The sequence below is a fragment of the Lissotriton helveticus genome, chromosome 2_1 (assembly GCF_964261635.1).
Source record: "Lissotriton helveticus chromosome 2_1, aLisHel1.1, whole genome shotgun sequence".
Lineage (NCBI taxonomy): Eukaryota > Metazoa > Chordata > Amphibia > Caudata > Salamandridae > Lissotriton > Lissotriton helveticus.
Window position 1 is genome coordinate 1,396,776,720 of NC_136059.1, and position 22,603 is coordinate 1,396,799,322.

General features: G+C 44.6%; 1 protein-coding gene across 2 annotated transcripts in view; it reads right to left on the reverse strand.

Moving 5' to 3' along the window:
- Positions 1-22,603, reverse strand: part of LOC144818684 (tyrosine-protein phosphatase non-receptor type 9-like) — a 960,088-nt gene that overhangs the window by 806,622 nt on the left and 130,863 nt on the right. The window lies entirely within an intron of this gene.

A 22,603-nucleotide genomic window follows, 5' to 3' on the forward strand; every position in this document is an offset into this window, starting at 1 on the left:
CAAAAATTCAAAAAGAAAAAACTTATAATCGCTCCTTCTCAGGAATGGCACCTAGGATCTGGAATGCCCTACCACCAGAAATAAGACTGAACCCCTCCTCCTCCTCCTTCAAACGGGAAGTAAAAGGCATCCTTATGGCTAAATTTTTGTAAACATTGCCTCACATGACTGTGAAGAACCCCTATTGCATTCTTCTTTCCTACCAATTTAATGCTTGGTTCTTATATTGACAGCTTTGTTCCAATTATTGTGTCGTTTTTACCATCAATGTATTTCCATCATCCTTCAAAACCAACCGGTACTGTTTTGCACCTTATCTGACTTAACCTTCTATCTGTTGATTGTCTTTGCTGCCATCCTTTATGGTCCTGCTTATCCTTAAATGTTTGATATGTCCTTTTGCTTTTTTATTAAGCTTTTTGATGTTATACTTACGGTCCTGCTTACTTTTACTGTTTGTTATGCCTATACACTTTTTTACTGTAAAGCGCTCTGATACCCGCAAGGGTCTTGTTCGCGCTCTATAAAACTTTCAAAAAAAATAAATAAATGGACGCACAGGCACGCGCGCCGTACCTACTGGACACATCATTAAGGCTCCTTTGAGGGGAAGAGCAAAGTGGGAGATAATGTGGCGCCCGATACCTCTGGGTCTAGTTCAGGCTTATAAAATTGAAAGAAGTGCTGTTGTGGGTGCAGAGAGGGCGGGGGCTGGTGGTCACCGCACACATCACAATTCATTCCGAGGCAGACGAAAGCCACAGGAAGCGCGGGGGTTCATTGTATCACATTTGCACATTGTTGGTGTTTCGGAGGTCGGAGCCTACAGCAGGTAGTGTCTGGAGGGTGAGTGGCGGATTACACGTGTAGGGCCTTAGCATGGGTGCAGGCATACAAGGCTGAGGCACATGAGGGATTACAGGTGCAGGCTTGTTGGGAAGGCTCACAGGTGCGCCGTGTCACCGAAGTGAGGATGTATAAGGGACTGGACCATTTGAAGGTGTGTGACAAATATGAGGACTGTGACAGAAGTGAGACTGCGTCATGCATAGATCTACCACCTCATGGGTTACAGGTACCGAGACGAGTACCCTCAGAGAACGCAGTAGGAGGGAGGTCTCCAGCCCCGACACTCCTAAGTTTCTTTCAGTTAACAACCTCCTCCAACATGTTCCTGGATGACACCAGCTCCCGAGGAGTAGTTATGAACTTTTTCAAGTGAAGGTAGAAACACACGGCTGACTGTATAGCTTCTTATAAGTTATAACCCATGAATAGTCCGATATTGGTCCGCCGACTAATAGCTTAAATGTACATACTCGAAACCGAGCAGTAGGCTTTGGAGGTCAAACTGACATTAAAATCTAGTTCAGAAATGTATATCGCATAGGTTGAAAGCAGGCGGTTGCCGATGGCAAGCTTGCACTTTCCCGAAGCGGGGACGCATTGCGCTCAATTTGACAGATTCGCATGAACGCATCTAGGATCTCCTGTTCCATGATTTGCTGTCCGTGGATCTGGGACCTCTTGACTCCTTGCTTTGCTACCGGTGGTTACTTGGAAGCGCTCTGGGGCTTTGAAAAGGCGCGAGGATGCGCAACGCTGGTCCCCGCTAGTCTCCCCCGCTGCCGCTGCCTTTTGCAATCTAGTGCGCGGCCACCAAGGGAGGAGACTACATCTCCCAGGGCTCATTGCGGCTGGAGCCGCCCACTCGCCGCCCACTCGCTGATATTGCGCCAGGTGGCGCCCAAAAGGACGCCGGAGTTGCGGCGGAGCGGGTGCTCTTCGCATAAACTTATCTAGGATCTCCTGTTCCCTGATTTGCTGTCCGTGGATCTGGGACCTCTTGTCTCCTGCTTTTCTGCCCGTGGTTACTTGGAGGCGCTCTGGGGCTTTGAAAAGGCGTGAGGATGCGCAACGCTGGTCCCCGCTGGTCTCCCCCGCTGCCGCTGCCTTTTGCAATCTAGTGCGCGGCCGCCGAGGGGGAAGACTACATCTCCCAGGGCTCATTGCGGCTGGACGCCACCCACTCGCTGATTTCGCACCAGGTGGCGCCTAAAAGGATGCCGGAGTTCCTGCATTGCGGGACGCGCGCGGGGACGCCGGGCCGTCTGTGGCCGTCCGGGGCAGAAAGGGGCAGGGCAGGGCCATGAATTTTTCAACTTTCATCTTTTGACCAACGTACCCTTGTACCAATGAACTTGACATGGTCAGTGACTTTTTGACTCTTTAAACCTATTAACTTATGTGTTACACTGCTCTGAAGATTGTTAAATTGCCTATTCTAAACATGAGTGGGGGCACTCGCAAAGGGATAGGAGGCCAGGGGGTTGTGGGTACCCTTGACGCCTTTATTATTAGGGCAGAATCAATTTTGACACACGAAATAGAACTCACCCAAAGACGACTCTCCTTGGATACATGTAGAGCCTCTTTGGAAGCCACTACAGGGGGGCCTAATATTATCGTAAATGAAGGTATCCCAGATAAAGCTAATCTGTGTAGTACCTCGCAAGTGGCCTTAGAGCCTTTGGTGGTAATTTCAGAAGACTCACCGATGCCATCTGTTGCATCAATTGCTGTAAACACTATTGCATCACCCTTAGTATCATCACCACACCCGATTGAAACTAGGTTTACACGTCAATCGCAGTACAAAGTTAGGGGGGCCACGGCCGTAGAGACCACAAGGAAATGAAAGGCGGGTGGAGCACCACTCGCAGTACAACAAACTAGTAAAGTGGCAAAAACAAAGGGTACTGCTCGTGGTAAAAAAGGCCATGCAGATGTAGATGTGGTTAGTAGCCCTGTTTGTCCAAGTACATTAATAAACTCAAATGCCGTAGAGCTCTCCCAGGCTGAGTTGGAAGATAGTATATTAACAAAATTGCTGGGGAAGCTAACCGCGTTATTAAAACCACTACTAGACAAGCTTGCGGACATTGATACTTGCCTAAATAACATTGAACAAAAATTGCCAACACCTACGAGACAAATACTAAGTGGGGGCTTATTAGCTCAGGGCGATCTAGGAGTACTTCAGGCTGTTGACCCGAATACAACTTCTGTAGATAATGGTGTTGTTACTAATAGGGGCATACAGTCTCCAAACTTAAATAGTGGTAGCATCCAAATGGTACAATCGGGCGTTGCAGGGGCAAGAGCAAAATCCGGGGGGATTTACCAGGGTTTGAGGGATCTGCATAGGGTGGGGCTTGGCTGCTGTTTATGGCAAGGGACACCTTAACCTACCCCCAGAGTCCACACCCTTCACAGTTGTGCTTTCTAATGTACCGCCATTACCACCCAACTCTGAGGAACACTGGACCCCCCTGAAAAATAGAGCACTTCACCTATTAGATACAAAGACTGGACTAGGCAGGCATCTATTCAATGAGTTCAAAATGGTTCGTAGGGTCCCATGGATAGGGAAATCGAATAAGAGTAGCAGGGGTGATTGCATAGTTTTGAATTTTGGGTCCCCTGACTTAGTCAGAACAATTTTAGAAAGAGCTGGGACGATACAAATGAATAGGGATAGGATTCATATTTTACCTCTGGGCTTTTTCTATTGTAATGCCCAGTCCCTACCTACATATAAACTTAACAACGCAACTATCCCTCAAACTCCAGTAGGGTATGAATACAACGTCTCGACCTTCAACTGCTTTGAACAGGCCTTTTCCAATCTAGACACACAAGATTGACAACCGGATAGGTTGGTCAGTGCTAATGGTTATGAGAGGAATCCAACAGGGGAAAATTCAGTGTACCAACCACTAATTTTAGTGAAGGAGAATAAAGCTCAGGACCAAACACTGAAACCTATGAACACACACCCAGGAAGCTCAGTGGTTCAACACCCACAGTTAGAGGGTACCACGGGACCAATAATAACAACTAATGTTAAAACACTAAAAAGCCCACAGAATCTAAAAAGAACAACAATTGATTCCGATCTTAATATTTTAAGCTGGAATGTTGCAGGCCTTGAATCAAGATTAACCAATATAGCCTGGATGCATATACTGTCTGGTAAAGACATTATAATGTTCCAGGAGACATGGGCCACACATGACATACATATAGAGGGGTACCATTGTTTTGGCCTGAAAGCACCTAAACCAGATTTTGGGCGTCCATCTGGAGGCCTATTTATTGAGATCAGGGTAGCTTCCGGAGGCAGTACTGAGTTGATACCAACTACTAGCCCCAATATTCAAATATTGGCATACAAAAGACGGGTCTCCCTCTACCTAATCAATTTTTAGAATAATGATTTTCACAGTGTTCCAAATAGGAATTTTATTGAACTTTTTAAAACCATATCAAATTTAGACAAACTAAAGGGTGCAGATGATTGTATTGGGATCCTTCTAGGAGGGGATTTTAATGCTAAAATCCCCAAAACATACCAGGGCATAGATAAACCCCATGCAGATCCAGCAGTGCGAAGGGGCTTGGAATTAGATACTTTATCTGTGAACAGATCCTTAGTAATGCAATGGATTTGGCTCAAACCCCGAGGAACCATCAGGCACCAACCTTTAGAGGTAGGGATTGTCTCTCAACTATTGATTATATCTTTTTGTCCCCATGCCTCGCAGACCGCTTAATAACGGCTGAAGTGCACGCAACGGACTTTGGGGACCACAAACCACTGATAGTGGTATTAAGATTAGCATCCCGGCCCGTGTATACTACCTTTCACGGAGCTAGGGATATTACACCCTCAACAGATAATTTACGACTGAAATGGAGGGGAGTGGATAGTGGCAAAATTGTTGAGAGTATGATAGAAGGACACCAGCACTTAATCACCTCGTGTCTATCTAACAAAGGTAATTACCCGAATATAATTAGGGATTTTATTAAATTGTGTTCTGTAATCAGATCCTTGTTGTCAGTGCCCGCGCATAAGGCTGACAAAGACCCTAGATGGTTTGATTACAAATGCTCAGAAGCTAATAAGAACTTACGCAAGGCTGTAACCTCCAAACCCAGGTGTCCTACGGATATAAGGACGGCAAGGAAGAGGAATAAAATTATAATTTGAGAAAGTAAGGACTTTCTCCTGGGTGCGCACTGGGAGGTGCTAGCTGATTCTGCTAATGGAAAGAACGGTAACTCATTCTGGTCCTCGGTTAGGGACCTGCGCAACATGGGCCGACAATTGACACCAATCAGCTGTACCATCTCAAGTTACTCATGGGAGAAGCACTTCTCCAGAATATATGCTGCACCATTACAAGGAATAGGTCATCTCTGTTGTCTACAGATCACGTTGTTGGAGGCAGAAGTGGCAATTGCACAGAGCCTTGGTATTAAGGCCCCGGGCCTTGATGGGCTACCCATTTACATAATAAAGTGGAAACCGGAATTCTGGGCACCGATTTTGTTGAATGTTTTTAATAGCTTACCTGAAACCCCGATGCCGGATACTTGGACAACGAGTATTATTGTCCCAATATACAAAAAGGGGGACAGATCTGATCCGATTAATTATAGACCAATTTCATTACTCGACAACACACTGAAGATTTTGGGCCGAGTAATATATAACAGGGTTCTGGAATGGACTGAAGAAAGTGGAATGTTGGACCCGTGCCAACTAGGTTTCAGAGGCAAGGTGGGCACGGTAGAACAATGTCTGAACCTTAACCTAGTTATTGGTAAATATAACATTGCTTGATCATCCCCTGTTTATTTAGCATTCATGGACTTATCGTCCGCGTTTGACTTAGTTAACAGGTCTAAACTCTGGTCTATTTTGTTAGATTATGGACTAGATGAACCCCTAGTACATTTCCTGGCTTTTTTACATACCGATCTTAAAGCACCAGTCAGAATCGTCACGGATGGGGAGGTCTCTGGTGCTATTAAGGTAGGAAGAGGTGTCAGACAAGGGTGCGTTTTTAGCACCCTTGCTTTTTATTATTTATATTAACGGGCTGAGCAATTCCCTAAAACAGTCAACTCCAGACGTCCCGAAAGTCAATGGGAAGTTACTACTTGTACTTCTTTACGCAGATGATGCGGTCCTTATGGGCCGCACTCCGAACTCCCTGCGCATTTTGGTTAAAACTTTCGTACAGTATATGGACGACCTGGATTTACGTGTAAATTAAAAAAAATCTTTTATTAGGTCATGTGGGCCAGGGAAACGCCAGCTCAATTCCATTCTAGTGGGGACAGATAGACTAACCTCCACCCGTACCTTCCCATATTTAGGGATGGTCTTTGCTGCGAACGGCTCGTGGACTGGGCATATGGCCCACTCCACGAGTAAGTTCTCAAAGGCCATCAATTCAATTCTTAGTCTCCCACGCCCAAGGAAGACAGGCACTATTAAAGTTATTTTTAAAAAAAATGTAAGCTGCAATGTGTCCCAGTGGCCACATATGGGGCGGAGGTATGGGGTTGGGCAAGTAATCGATGCACCCAACAAGAAGAAAATCATTTTTGTAGGAAACTTTTGGGTGTACCGATTTCTACCTCTGAGTATATTTGCCATAGGGAATTAAACCTGCACTTTATCTGTGATTTTATTAGGACAAGACCAGCGTTATTTTGGCTTTCAGTTTGAAGGAATAAATCAGCCATCCTAACGCAAGAGATTATACGTGACTGCTTAAAGTGCGAGAAAGGAATGGATATTCCTTGGCTCTCAGGAGTTTATAAGAGTTTGTGCAGTGTAAATAAAGGCTACCTTTTCTTAGAACAAACTAGTATTGAGCCAACACATAAGAATGATTTAAAAGAAGCACTATACGCACTTTATAAGTTAGAGAGAAATAACAAGGAATCCAAGAAATCAACAGTCTCTGCCTATATGGGTAGAAAGCTGCATAGGTATCACTTACCACTATATCTCACTCTGCAAATGGCTAACTGGGAAAGATCCCTCCTGTTTCGCATAAGGGCAGGAACTGTAAGAAGTTTACTAAGTTTTCCTCTGGGTCTTTGGTCAAACTTAGACTATATACCATGTCCATGCGATGGAGTGAGCATACAAAATGACTTACATTTTTTATTATTGTGTATATACTATTTAAAATATGTAAAATGGTTTTTATTTTCGTTTTTTAGAAAACATAGGCCTCTCTCTTTGGGGGGACTCTTACCAGATGCTGCTTTCTCTGGACACCGAAGAAATAATTTTCCGCACCAGCTAACCGAGCTCGCAAAATGAAGAATAACCTTTGATTTTTGTCTAGCCTAAAATGTTTATTTGTAAAGTTTTTAAAGAGGATTTCATGGAACACTTTTGAAAAATGTGACTGCTTTTATGAATTTTTGAAATTCGAATAAAGATTTTTGAATTGAATTGACAGATTAACAGGAAAACATTTGTGTATGGCTTTCATCACAGTAGTTAAGTGCTTGCCTGGGTCATGTATATGCAGGGAACCTTTGAACGAGAACATCAAAGACATCAAAGGGGTGCTGCGAAAGTGATCGTGGGCAAAAGTGAAAGTGATTGTGTGCGCTTAATCAACATTACGAGGTTTGCCATATGCCTCTGCTCCTAAGCGCGCGCCCCCGCACATGCACTGTAGCTCTAGGCTGGCCATGGTAGCATTTTTTGAGCCCTCACTAAAAGTCTCGCCAGACCAGCACATGGGCTGCGTTAGGCAAGACCTAAAAAGGCCTTTTTCTGAACCAAGGGCTACCTTTTTGCCAACATTAGTGTAATTCTGTTCAGCATTTCGGGCTGTAGCGTTGTCTAAAGTTTCCTATGGAAATTAACGTGGGGAAAACGTGTTTTGGGACCCCCTATTTTCTCGGCCCCTACTTCACAAATCACCCCAAAACTTTCAAGAGAGGAACTGACCGGAGCGCCCCACTAGTTTTGAAAATTTCGTGGCGATTCGTCAAATGCCGCCAAAGATATTGGCAAAATAAAGAACGCTATTTGAATAGGAACGAGGTCCCACCTATACCTTTCTTACTGGCAACCACCAGTAAGATATATATATATATATATATTCACTGAAAAAACCATAGGTTATAGACCATATATAGTTAGGAATTAGCATTTACAAAACCTTGAAAATTCACTGAAAAAACCATAGGTTATAGACCATATATAGTTCGGAATTAGCATTTAAAAAACCTTATTTTACTCACACAAAACCATTGAAATTCCATATATAGTTAGTTGCACTAACTATATATCGCGCACCCGCAATCCACTGCTGATCATGTCACATATTACATCATTCATGACATGGTCAGTGACATCACTGATGACATCACTGATGACATCTCAAATTACATCACTGATGACATCTCAAATGACATCACTGATGACATCATCTAGTGTCTGTGTGTTTTTGTAAAGTTTAAATATGTTTTACATATTGAAGAATGAGTGGATGTATAAGTGTCTGGATGAAGGATTTAGTAGGTGCGTGACTGACTGTATGAGTGAGTGATTAAATGTGTCTCACTGAATGCATGGGTTAGTGACTAAACTGTCTTAATTTGTGCATCATTATGTCTGTTGTTCTGTAAACTGCTGCATGTGTTGATCATTAGCTATACGAGAGGCTATATGTGTTATTAATTGGTTGCCCAAGTATTTCTATGGGAGATTGAGTTTGTGTAGGGGTGGCTGGAAGGTGTGTGACTCTATGCATAGATGTGTGAGCAGTTTATTCACTAGGTGTATGAGTTCAAGAGTGCATGTGGAAACAGCTACATGGGCAGTTGACTGTGTGCATGAGTGTATTGATGAGTGAATGGATATCTCAATGCTACATGTCATAGTAAGTACATATGTAAAACACAGTACATGTGAGAGTTGGCATATATAAATAACTGTGCATGAGAGCCACTGAATGAGTTAGTAGTTGTATCGATCATTGTGAACTTGTATCAGGGATTGTATAAGAGAGTAAATATGTGTTAGTATATGTTTCAATAAGTAAGGTGTGTTTAACTGTATAGTTGAAGAAATGGAGGTGAGATTGTTTCTTTGCATGACTGACTGGGTGTGTGAGTAACTCCATGGATGAGTGGAAGTGTGTGAGTGTCTGTATACACTGAGTGTATCTAAGGTTATATTAGAGTCTGAAGAGGTTTATCGTATTAGCACAAGAATGATGTCAAATGAGATGTCATCAGTGATGTCATCAGTGATGTCATTTGAGATGTCATCAGTGATGTCATCAGTGATGTCACTGACCATGTCATGAATGATGTAATATGTGACATGATCAGCAGTGGATTGCGGGTGCGCGATATATAGTTAGTGCAACTAACTATATATGGAATTTCAATGGTTTTGTGTGAGTAAAATAAGGTTTTTTAAATGCTAATTCCTAACTATATATGGTCTATAACCTATGGTTTTTTCAGTGAATTTTCAAGGTTTTGTAAATGCTAATTCCTAACTATATATGGTCTATAACCTATGGTTTTTTCAGTGAATTTCAATGGTTTTTTAATAGCAAATATCATAAGCTGTCGAATGTCAAGTACGTGGTAAGTGAAAACATTTTCGTGTTTATGCACACTGATCTGCTTTGAATGGTGCCCCCCCCCCTCATTTCTATTAGGAGTACTCTCTCTTTGCAGATAGTGAAAGGTAGTTAACGCAGGCCTTTGCCCCCATTGTAATCCGTCGTGCCTGCTTCTCTCTCCATTTGATTGATTGTTATCCAAGTATTTACTGTTTTAGAATTAGTTCTCTTTGGTTCATTCTCTATTTACAAACAAACACAGAGTCGCAATACTCTGTTTAGTCTTTGCAGATAACGAAAAATCGTGTAAAAAAAAAGAAAAGGAATCGAGCAAAATCAGTAGGCCACTAATGGGATCTCTTTTTGACCTCGCTAAAATAGAAACATTAGGAACAACCCCTCATGACAAATACAAAACTAGTGAGATGAACTGAACTCCACACAATGATGGCTGCAAAACAGCTCGGCTCCGCCACCCACCCGCCCAAAATAACGATAAAGAACGGCTGCCATGATTGGTTGCGGAATGACCACGACGGAGCTACGAAATGGTGCTGCTCTCATGCTAACCCCAGCTTCAGTCTGAAACATCCAGAAACACTGTAGACTACCAATTCGATCAGTTCCGGTAGCGCCCCAATGTAACCCGGTAGAGAAGAACTAGCCCTCCCCTCTTTGACTGATGGTTCTTGTTGCCTGTCCCTTCTGTTGTCATTTAACAGAACTATTTAGCCTGCTGAAAGGGGTTGTGTTCCGACCGCTGGTTGGTGGAGACATTTTGACTATATTCTGTACCTGCGTTGTCGCGTAATGCGTCATATGACGCGCCGCGTTAGCGCATCCGGAAGTCATCCGGGGCGCGCAGCGCGTAACGTAAGCATAACAAGTCATGTGACTTGTTAATAAAACTTTTCATTGGTTCATTTTACTTTTCTTATTGTAATGATGAAAGGCTTGGTCATATGACCTAAAAATTACGCTTTTCATTACTTCCGAACATTATTTTTTCTTAAATATATGTTATAATGTTCCAGGCTAATGTACTTTCCCGGAAATTTTACAACTGTCCTGCAAGTAAAATATATTCTTTTTTCGAGAAAAAGAGCGTTTCTTCGTCCCATGACGGAGCCGTTGAGCAAAAGAGGGTCGACCTGCTGTCTTAGTCGCCGATACGCCTGAATATGAGATTCTTATCGATCACTTTATGTTGCAGGAATAGAAAACACAACAGCCCTTGACCATTTATCTTTACTGCGTTCCTTCGTATTATACCTTTTACCCTTCATGTAATTGGTCTGCTTTATTTCACTTGCCTTTTAATGATTCTAAAACAGTCACTATTATTAAAAACTTTACCAATGTATATACTACTACCATGTTTTCTTTTAAAAACCTTTATTGTGAAAATTTCATTATACAAATACGAGCCTATAACCACGTGGGCCTGCCACAGAGCAAACTGTAATCGTATATGATGAATAGACATTTACACTGTAGAGGAACGTAACGGGCGGGCCATTAGGTTGCAAGAACTAAGGTGTCTAACAGTTACGGAATCGGTGGACGTACATTTTATAATTAAAATACGACAGGGCCAGTTACAATAAAATTATCTAGATATACATTTGCGGGCAAGTACCATGGGTGACGTTAATTCGAACTTTCAACAGTACAGTAATCAATAACACATCAGAACTTAATATCAATAGGGATGTCGAAATATTCAATCAATTCTCGTCCCCGCCCGCCATGTGCTTCAAAACTGCATACGTATCTCGTGATTTCAAGGTTCTGCAACCAGTACACAACAAGGAGTTACGAGTCCCATTTATTCCGGCGCCATTTTGGGCGAGGACGGGCAGGTCCAGGATATAGTCAAAATGTCTCTACCAACCATCGACTATGATGATGTTCATATGCTGTATTTATTAGAGTAACACTCATCTGTCCACATGAAATTAATTTGCCACAATCTAAACATGTCATTTTAATCTTTCCAAAGTTCTTCTAAATATTTGGGACCGTTTCCCTTGCCTCTGAAGCTCTCAGTGCCACTTCTTTGATGAATGTACTAGCAGGTCAGGGGTTCTCCTCCAAATCTCTCTTTTATGCAGCACTATAATTAATTGGTGCCACCTCTCCATATGACGATGCATGGTATAGTTACCACAACTATATTTTTTTTCGGTTCCTCTGGAGAGTTCATCGTGGCAGATGAAGCGTGTAACGTACCGGGCATTTACCTTTTTTTGCATGTACAGGAAAGGAAAAAAAAAATCGAGCGTCCGAGTTCTAAGGTGTCCCAGGGCCATTTTAGTGGACCAGGCCCAAATCCAAAGAACAGGCCGCCATTTTGAGAGTCCTCTTGCAGCCGCCTGTCGCTGTAGCATCAAGAGCAGCCGAAACTCAGCTGAATGGCAACTGAAACGGTAAAGGGGCGCCCCACTACAGCAGACGAGCCTCCACCTAGGAAGGCCCATTCACGCCGGCTCCCCCCCCCTTCGGGCACCCCACGCCGTTATTCGGAGCAGTATTGTAGGATGGCCACACCAGTGCGGCAACTTGCTAGACATCACCTCGGTGGTAACCGAATCTCAACGCCTTGTGGTGTCTCCTATTCAGAAAACATTGTTATGCTGCCTTCGACCTATTCGCCGCAAGTGCGCACACAACTCAACTGCATAGCTTGCTAGACACCACCTCGGTGCCATCCGGATCTTGGAATGTCAGCACCTTTTGGTGTCTTCTCTTCAGAAAATATTGTTGCGCTGCCTTTGGCCCCATTCGCACATCGGTCCGCTACTGACGCCATCTCACAGGCTAATGGGGCGCCCCACGCCGAGTTTCAGCATTGTAGAATAACCACACCAGTACAGCAACTTGCTAGACATCACCTCGGTGCCATCCGGATCTCGGCGCCCCACTGCAGATGAAGTGCCTCTCAACTATGAAACCACCACGGTGACATCCGGATCTTGGCGCGTTGTGCTGCCTTCGGCCTATTCGCACATCGGTCCGCTACTGACGCCATCTCACAGGCTAATGGGGCGACCCACGCCGAGTTTCAGCATTGTAGGATGACCACACCAGTACAGCAACTTGCTAGACATCACCTCGGTGCCATCCGGATCTCGGCGCCCCACTGCAGATGAAGTGCCTCTCAACTATGAAACCACCACGGTGACATCCGGATCTTGGCGCGTTGTGCTGCCTTCGGCCTATTCGCACATCGGTCCGCTACTGACGCCATCTCACAGGCTAATGGGGCGACCCACGCCGAGTTTCAGCATTGTAGGATGACCACACCAGTACAGCAACTTGCTAGACATCACCTCAGTGCCATCCGAATCTTGGCATCTCAACGCCTAGTGGTATCTTCCATACAAAAAATATTGTTACGCTGCCTTTGGCCCCATTCGCACATCAGTCCGCAACTTAGACATCACCTCGGTGCCATCCGGATCTTGGCATCTCAGCGCCTTGTGGTGTCAGTCAGAAAATATTGTTGCGCTGCCTTTGGCCCCATTCGCACATCGGTCCGCTACTGACGCCATCTCACAGGCCAACGGGGCGCCCCACGCCGACTTTCAACATTGTAGGATGGCCACAGAAGTGCGACAACTTACTAGACACCACCTCGGTGCCATCCGGATCTTGGCGCGTTGTGCTGCCTTCGGCCTATTCGCACATCGGTCCGCTACTGACGCAAACTCACAGGCCAACGGGGCGCCCCACGCCGACTTTCAGCATTGTAGGATGGCCACACCAGTGCTGCAACTTGCTGGACACCACCTCGGTGCCATCCGGATCTTGGCGCGTTGTATTGCCTTCGGCCTATTCGCACATCGGTCCGCTACTGACGCCGCCTCACGTGCCAACGTATTTTCTCCGCATTTTATACCCTATGCCGCATAACAGGTCATGTGACTTGTTTATAAAACTTTTCATTGGTTCATTTTACTTTTGGTTTCCTAATGATGGAAGGCTTGATCATATGACCTAAAAACAACACTTTTCATTGGATGAAAACTTTTTTTTTCCCCCAAACGATGAAAGCCCCACCTTGTTTCTGGATGTTTCAGACTAAACTGGCGTCAGCATGAGAGCACCACCATCTCGTAGCTCCGTCGTGGTCATTCCGCGAGCAATCATGGCAGCCGCTCCCCACCAGAAGCCTGCAGGAGTCGGGGCCCCCAACATTTTTGATGAATTCTCAAGGCGGAGGGGACGCTTTCGAGAATGGGGTCCAAGACCTAGCAGACAAGCGTCCGATTTCCAAGGTGTCCCAGGGCCATTTCAGTGGACCACGCCCAAAAAGGAAAGAGCCTGCCGCCATTTTGAGAGTCCTGTGGCAGCCGCCTATCGCTGCACCGCAAGAGTGGGCGCAACTCAGCTGAATGGCGGATTTTGACACAGTGGACCAAAAGCGGACGGAATGGCAACTGAAACGGTAAAGGGGCGCCCCACTAAAACAGATGAGACTCCACCTGGAGAGGCCCGTTCACGCCGCCTCCCCCGGGGCGCCCCACGCCGTTATTCGGAGCAGCATTGTAGGATACCAAAACCAGTGCGGCAACTTACTGGACATCACCTTGGTGCCATCGTTCTGCTGCCTTGGAACTATTCGCACAACAGTTTGCTACTGATGACCCACCCCCCGCGACGCCCCACGCCGTTATTTGCTGGGTGGCAACTTACTAGACATCACTTTCGTGTCATCTAGATTTCGGCGCGTTCTGCTGCCTTGGAACTATTCGCACAACAGTTTGCTACTGATGACCCACCCCCCGCGACGCCCCACGCCGGAAATCTGGACGTTGTGCTGCGTTGGGACTATTCGCACAGCCGACCGCTACTTCGTTGTTTTTCCCTAAAAATGTTTATATGTTATTACTATTTTTGTTTTCTTGTATATATTTATAAATTATTAAAGTTTTATAATCTTACTACTTTGTCGGAGTGCTATATATTTTTAATGTGACACATAATTGTAAAAACTTTGATGTACAAAGAGTCATCCCTGGAATCTTCCGCTTCACGCTCGGTCCCCTCCCCAATCACAATACAGGATGGTTTTCAGATAATAGCAACGCTTCTGCTGTGACGGATCTCATCGAGTGTGGGCCTTGATCTACTATAACTCCTTTGAAGAGGGGTGATTCTTTACAGCTGTGGCCATAAACTACATCTGCAGGGCTAGCTGATAGCCTAGGACCGGCCTGGACAATCGGACACAGAGGAAAAGGAGTGTCAGAGGGTGCGGTAGTGAATAGGGCGAAAGGGAGGTGTCGGGCGGGCACAGGGTGTGATTCTCAGGGAAGAGCAGCGCAGATGGGGGGAGGTTTATTACCCATGCATAAGACAGAGAGCGGGGGTGACCACTGCCTGGGTGAGATGCTTGCGAGGGTGGGGAGCCATGCTAAGGATCGACAGCGTGCACAGAGTGGGTCTGGTCAAGGCATCTAAAATGGCTGCCGTGCACGACAAAAGTGTGGCATTTGAAAAAAGACAAGATGGCGCACACAATGTTTTTCAACAATTCCTGATTTCCTTCGAATCGAACGTTAACAGACGTTGGGGCATATTACCAAAGTTAAGCGATATTTATCCCTAACGATGCATTGCAAAGATTTTTTTACCGTCAGAAATTATCGCAGATAAACCTTGCTATTATCAAGGTTTATCGCAAATACGATAAAAAACGACCGCAATGCATTAATATCGCTGAAAACTCAGCGATATTCATGCATTACCGAGCTAATGCTCTTAGCCATGTTATCCACCTCCCATTGGATAACATGGCTAAGAACTGCTCAGGGCAGCTGTTACTTTTTGGAGATATTCGCGCTTATCTCGAATATTTCCAAAAGTTGATAATAGGAGATAGCGATGTTAGCGACTGTTTCCAGTCGCTAACATCTTGGCATGCCCACTTTGCATGTCATTAGTGATAAATATCACTCACATGCAAAGTGGGACCCAAGATGGTCGCTATCTCCTACTAGCCGTCGCTAACTGGTGTTAGCAACAGCTAGGTAATACAGATATAATTTTATCTCCGCGAAGCGGAGCGCTGTTACAGATATATATCTTGTTTTTGAACGTTAATTTCTCAAAATGCACTGAAGCACATATATTGAGACATAGCAAAGGCACATCGGGCTACCAGTCCCTAATATTTTACCAAGTTTCGTGCAAATCCATTCAGCCGTTCGATTATTATTATTATTTATTTTTTTTGCCCCGCGGGGCCCTTTTAAAACCTCCACATCAAACCTAGGGGGTCAGCGAGGATCTACTATGCCCCCTTATGGTCATTTGCCCCTTCGCTTTGGCCTCCTCTTGTCTCTCGATCCTACCGAGAGACAAGATGGCGGCCGCTACGTACTGTTTGGAATGTTTACAGACACCGGAGAGCCAATCAGCTTCGCTTCGCAAAGCTCCGTAACGCGAAAAGTACGCGAAGCGGTGCGCTGTTACAGATATATATCTTTTTTTGAACGTTAATTTCTCAAAATCCACTGAAGCACATATATTGAGACCTAGCAAAGGCACATCGGGCTACCAGTCCCTACAATTTTGCCAAGTTTCGTGCAAATCCATTCAGCCGTTCGATTATTATTATTATTTTTTTTTTTTGCCCCGCGGGGCCCTTTTAAAACCTCCACATCAAACCTAGGGGGTCAGCGAGGATCTACTATTCCCCCTTATGGTCATTTGCCCCTTCGCTTTGGCCTCCTCTTGTCTCTCGGTCCTACCGAGAGACAAGATGGCGGCCGCTACGGACTGTTTGGAATGTTGACAGACGCCAGAGAACCAATCAGCTTCGCTTCACAAAGCTCCGTTGCGCGAAAAGTACGCGTCCTGGGCCGCTGCCCGGTCCGCTGTTACAGATATATATCTTTTTTTAAACGTTAATTTCTCAAAATCCACTGGGGCACATATATTGAGACCTACAAAAGGCACATCGGGCTACCAGTCCCTACAATTTTGCCAAGTTTCGTGCAAATCCATTCAGCCGTTCGGGCTAAAAGTGAGGCCAACCGCCCTATGGAAAACTCAATGTTAAAAACACGTTTTGGGACCCCCCTTTTTTCTTGGCCCCCACTGGACGAACCCCCCCCAAATTTTCAAGGGCTGCTCAGAAACAAAATGTGCCATTTTCCTGAAAATTTCAGCCAATTCCGTCCACAAACGCCAAAGTTATTAGACATAGAATTTTCTAAAAACCCATAGAGAAAAAATCCTAACTATATATACCTACTGGCGACCGCCAGTAGGTAATATATATATATATATATATATATATATATATATATATATATATATATATATATATATATATATATATATATGGGAAAGTGCAGTAATAAATATATTTTGTCTTCCTCTTAAAAGTGCTGCATTAATAAATTCCTTTGCTTCATGTTGACAGTTCACTGATGAATTAATTTACCTAATTTTGAGAGTGCTGAGTTCCTTTTTAGGTCTCGCACCTGCGACGATCGCAAAGCGATGTCGCTGCGAGGCCTATTGTCGGCGGTTCTGCTTACAAGGAGCTAAGAGAGACAAGATATGTGCACGCGCCGCCTGCCACAATCGGATCAGGTCGTGCGCGCGTTCACCATCTCCTGTCTCCATTTTAGCTCCATGTAAGCAGACACACACACAGAGACACACACACGCACACACGAGCACACATACACGCATGCACACATAGAGACACCCTCTGCGCGCACACACACACACAAGCGTACAGAGACACCACCCTCCCCCCTACAACTAAGCCCCACTCACCTCATCGGCGCCACTCCGGACTTCTTCAGCCTCCGCGGGGCTCTCCCTCTGGCATGGGAGCCCCGCGTCTCCACAGCTTCTCTAGCCAGGCACTCCGTGGGCGCGGGCTTCAGAAGACGGAAGTCCCGCCCCACCACAGGTTTCGGTTTCAGGAATGCACGCGCACGTCTTGTTTGTAATTTTGCCTCACAGGCTGCAGGCCGGATCGGGACGCGCGCGTAGGCCGGATCGGGACTTTCAGTGATAATAATGTACAGCTGGCACTCCTCCCTGCAAGCCGCACGCAATTGTACTTTAAAGTTAAACTCGCAATGCGGCTAAAAAGTAATTCTGCATCGTCATCGGTGCCCATTTCTTCCAGGCCCACAGACGGAGCGGTTTCCACTAGTTTGCTGAAACACGATACTACCTGCTATGTTGGGACACTTCACAGCTGCAGAGGGAATGCAACAAGATATATAGTGAGGTAACAATCTATGTACACAGATCTGGGGGAATAGAGATGTCCACAGCAAGTTTAGCGTACCTTGCAAGAGCGCTGACAGAATAGCCATGCACCAAAGGTTCAGGCTGAGCTTTGTAAAGACAACTCAGTCATGCAGAAAGTTGCTTCTCAACCGGACTCTTCTGAAACTAGCAGCGCCTGAACCAGTTCAATCTTCGCACTAGCGGCATGTGCCACATCTTCCGGGTGGGGTATTGTTGGGTGACAAGTTCAGCCTTTGCCTGAATCAATCCCCGTGTCTCACCTACAACTGCCTTCTACGTGAACGCCAGGAGCCTCACTGCAGGATAGTGCCCAGGAGCTTCTACACTCCTAGCTAGGTACCTTCGAAGCTACACTTTTTGTCTTGGGGGCACGCTCAGTAGCACACAGTCACATAAGAATGTAAAGCCCAGAGGGGTCTCGTTTATGGTGCACCTTGAGGCCCCGGGTCGGGGCCAGGCACAGAGCTGGCGTGTCTGCATTCCGCGCACGGGTGCAGGACAGGTGCCAGGGGTGGCAGTGAGAGCCCTGTGCGTGTGCACGGTCGGGTGTGCAGTGCAGAAGGTGTATGTGTGCACAGGCCAGATGTGCGCTGGATGTGGGCGTGTGCAGCTCAGGTGCGCGCCTTGCGCAGTACACCTGCCTGACCAGCCCTCGCCTAGCTGCTATATCTTGTCGAGGGGTGCTGGAGGGCTCAGAGGAGGGCTCTCCGAGGGCACAAAGCAGGGCTCTGCAAGGGCTCAAAGCAGGGACGTGCCCGAGGGCCACTGCCCACTGGGGCAATTATTAGCACTAGGAACCGTGAATAGTGGAGGATTGAGATAACAACCTTGATTCTCTATCAGGACAGGATCCAAGCTCAGCGGGAAAGCTCAGCCTTTCATTCTTTCAAGGGTAACATCCTAGTTTGGGGTTGATTACCGTTTATTATAGCCTAAAGGCGCCTCCGTCTGTGGTGTGTTCTGAGAACAAGGTTCCCCCACCCCTTCCAGTCTTGGGCTCGAGTTTTCAAGAGTACCCTGCGCAGAGCCAGAGCAAGGCATCGGACTCGAGCTTTCATGGGCTCACCCAGCTCTACTCTCCCTGCCCCCCAACCCTCCCATGTCCAGTTCACTACCCCATAGCCTCTTCTTTGCTTCCACTTTGTGTGCTCTTAGGCACATCTTGGCTGCTGCTGCATGTCCTCTTCGCCACATCTTTACAATATTAACCTCTTGAATGGCCCTATCATGTATAGTTTTAGGGAGACCTGGCGTTTTTTGTTTTTTTTATTGGGTGAGCAAGCCTCGGAACTTTGCTGTTTCTGTAATACCTCGATCGTGGCAGTCGCCATGCCCCTCCCCCCCCAATACCCCCACCCTGATGTGTGCTGGGCTGCGCTACTGATGAGGGCTCCCCTCGTAAAAGGTATTTCCTAGGTCATCCAGAGGTTGAGGCGCATGGAAAAAACGACCTGAACTCTTATCCTGAGAACAATGTTGGTGACATGGCTTAAAAAAACCTAAAACCAAAGTGTTCTGCAACTATTTTGTTCCCCTTCACCTCGAGGTAACTACAGATAAGATATAGCGCACATACCTTAAATAAAAAATAAACTGTGTGTGTGTGTGTGTGTGTGTGTGTGTCACTAGACAGTCGCCCAACTGAATCCTGGTTGGGGCACTGGTAGAATAGTGGTGACCATTTAAAGTGCTTCGAGGTCCCAGCTAAATGACTGAAAGCATGCAATAGGTCTTGCATGCCTCCTCCCTGCTTCGCTTATTGCTCTGGATAGCGGTATGTCTAACAAGCATTTACAATGCAATAGGTCTCGCAATAACGTGAGTTTAAGCTATTGGTATTATAAATGACAATGCCTTTTATTTATGTTTTAAAAATGAAAACAAATAAAAGGCATTATTATTTGCAATGTCAACAGCTCAAACCTGCGTAAATGCAAGACCTATTGCATTGCAAATGCTTGTTTCTAAGTTTGTCCTATTGTTTCAACTCTGAAGCAACACAGCTTCTAAACTTACTTGTCTTGCTTTATACCACATTTCCCTTTCTACATTTTACCCCCATATTGCCTATTACTGTCTTTACCTAACCTATTAACCTAGTTTTGTATACATCTTTTCATTTAGCTCTCTCTCCATCGTGTATCTGTTTTCTTGCAGCATTTATCTCAGTCTAATTCACCTTTTTCTTCATTATCTCTCTCTAAGTTTCCCCTCACATAACTGTACACCTCTGCCTCTCTCTGCATTCAATTCTAGCTATCTCTCTCTACCACACTCTAAAATCTTAACTAGTTCTCTACCTCTATTCCTCTACTTACATATTAATCTTTCAACCTCTTTATCTTTTCCTTCTCTCCTGTATTTTAATTCTCTCCCTACTTCACATATTTTTGCCTTCTTAGAAATGTCTAAAATGGGTAAGGTTGGCCGCAGGAACTTTTACACTTTTGGTCTGGTCGTGCCCAGGAGTCATTCCTACCCACTAGCTCATGAAAGGCATCTCCAGGTACCCGCTTCAAAACACTCCTGGTCCTGAGGAAGATCAGAAGGGGGCTGACCTGCTGTCTTTGACATGAGACGAACTCTGAAGGAATGGACCTGCTCTCGTACCAGGGCAAGCAAGTGAACTCGAAGGGTCAAAAGGCTGACGTCCTGTTAAAGCCAGAGGGACACAACAAGGTATGAGAGGCCTTTCCTGCAACTGACCAATGGCAACTGGACTTGTCTACTAGACCTCTGCCTGACATCCTTTGAGTGTCTGAGCTACTCTCCTGAGGTCTAGGGGGATCCTTAGAAGTATACTCCTGTAGTGGATTGGGACTTATAGGACTATTGCCAGAAGGTAAAATCTTTGACCACGAAGAACCTAGTGTATCGGACCCGTGCTCCAATGCAGTCAGCGTCAAATTATGCTAGGTCCCAGCCTACCACGGTATTGACTTATCATTGGCGTTTTATGCTACTTGGCACTATTCCTATTAAAACTTTAAAAATTCATTTCTATGGTTCCCCTTATTGAATGTTTGATATTTTGGTGTTATTTTGTTATTAAATATTACTCAATTTTCCTAATTTGTATTGGGATTTTTATTGTTTTGCATTTCGACTTTATTACTGTTTTAGAATTGCTTAAAGACTATACACATTGCCCTAACTTAATCCTATCTGTTCAATTCCATAGTTACCATGCTGTTGAGCTCAAATTCATTTAATGACTTGAGGGTTCACTCCGACAAGGGTTGTGATTATTCCTTGAGATGGGCAGCCATGCACCCCAAATATTTATATTTCTTACATTCACTAAAAAGTTAACAAGTCACCCTTAGCACGTTTTATTAGAAACAGAATTTCACATTAAATGTTGCATGTAAAAAAAAAACGGGAATGCAATCTCAGAAAGAAAGGGTTTTACCAATGCTTTCTTTAGCTACTAATTGGATGGTGGACAACAGACAGTTTGAGGTCCAACTGTTTTCACTTGCCCCAGTTTCTGAAGGTTTAACATGAAGTTCAATACTGTTTGATATCATGAGAGCTTGAATGAGTCAAAAAGGGGTAATAAATGCAAAGTTGTTCCAAACAGGGGACCCCAAAATATATTTTTCGTGAGGTCCTACAACTCCCTAAGATATAACTATCTTTTCCGGGGGGGGGGGCTCTTTTGTTAATGTATCAATATACTTCTATATCATTTTATACTGGACAATCTACATCCCTGGAACGACTTTCATATGTTCACTTCTTAGCTCAAACATCACACTGCATTGCTCCTCCATTGTTTAAAATTCATACTATGTATGAATTACATAATCGAGTTCACAGAACTTCCTTCCCCTCTGTGAGATGCCTCCCTCCAGCAATTACATTTACAACAAAAAAAAGCCCTAAAGCAGCCATCACAGGCCGCTACAACTTCACATTACTGGTAAACGATCACAAGTGGCATTCCAGAATAAAGGATAAATGCAGAATTAGTATGGGCCTGCAGAGTGTTGATGATTCACGTTTGTTCAGCCATCATGGTAGCAATTCCATCTAGTCTAATAACAGACCAGCAAGTAAAATCAAAAAGACTGGAAATAAAATAATCACCTGTGAGAAACTAGTTCTTTGCAAACAAAATGCACAGGTGCAGAGTTCATTTTGGAAGTTGAAAAACTCCTTTAATTTGATATTTACACATTCAAAGGTGAAAAAGCATTTTGAGGTTCAGCTTGACAGCAGGGAGACATTACAACGTTATGAAGGTGGTGATGATACCATGACAGAAAAATGTCTTTTAGTCATGTTTGGACGGAAATGGGATCACTTACAGAGTTTACACACAAATCTAGTTTCAGTGAAAAGAAAAAAAAGAAATCAGATGAGAAATTGATAAAAGAAATCAGACAATAACGAGATAAAGGAAAACAAAAACGCTTTCTTGTTAAATCTTGTTAAGTTCTTCCAATTCACTGATAATTAGGAACAACGTTTTGACAAACGAAAACAAATGACATTAATTTGACAGTGCAAAATTGTGACCCATCGAATAAAAAAAAGTTTCAATGTGGACATGTTCAGGCAGATATGAGGCACACGAAAACATTTATTATGATGCTATATTTATGTCATGTTATATCAATTTTTTTTATAAAGTACACTGCCACAAAACGGTTCACCGACTCTGGCTAATACAAACTACCAGACCAACAACTTCAAATGGGCAGAATAAATAATGCGTGTTTGAGACTTTCTAAGAAAAAAAGATTAGAGGTCGAGCTCTACGAGTTGAAAATGTAAATGTTTTTGAGAGTGCCCCTTACATAAGTGGTATGGGGGCACTATACATGTGGAAATATATTGGCAGA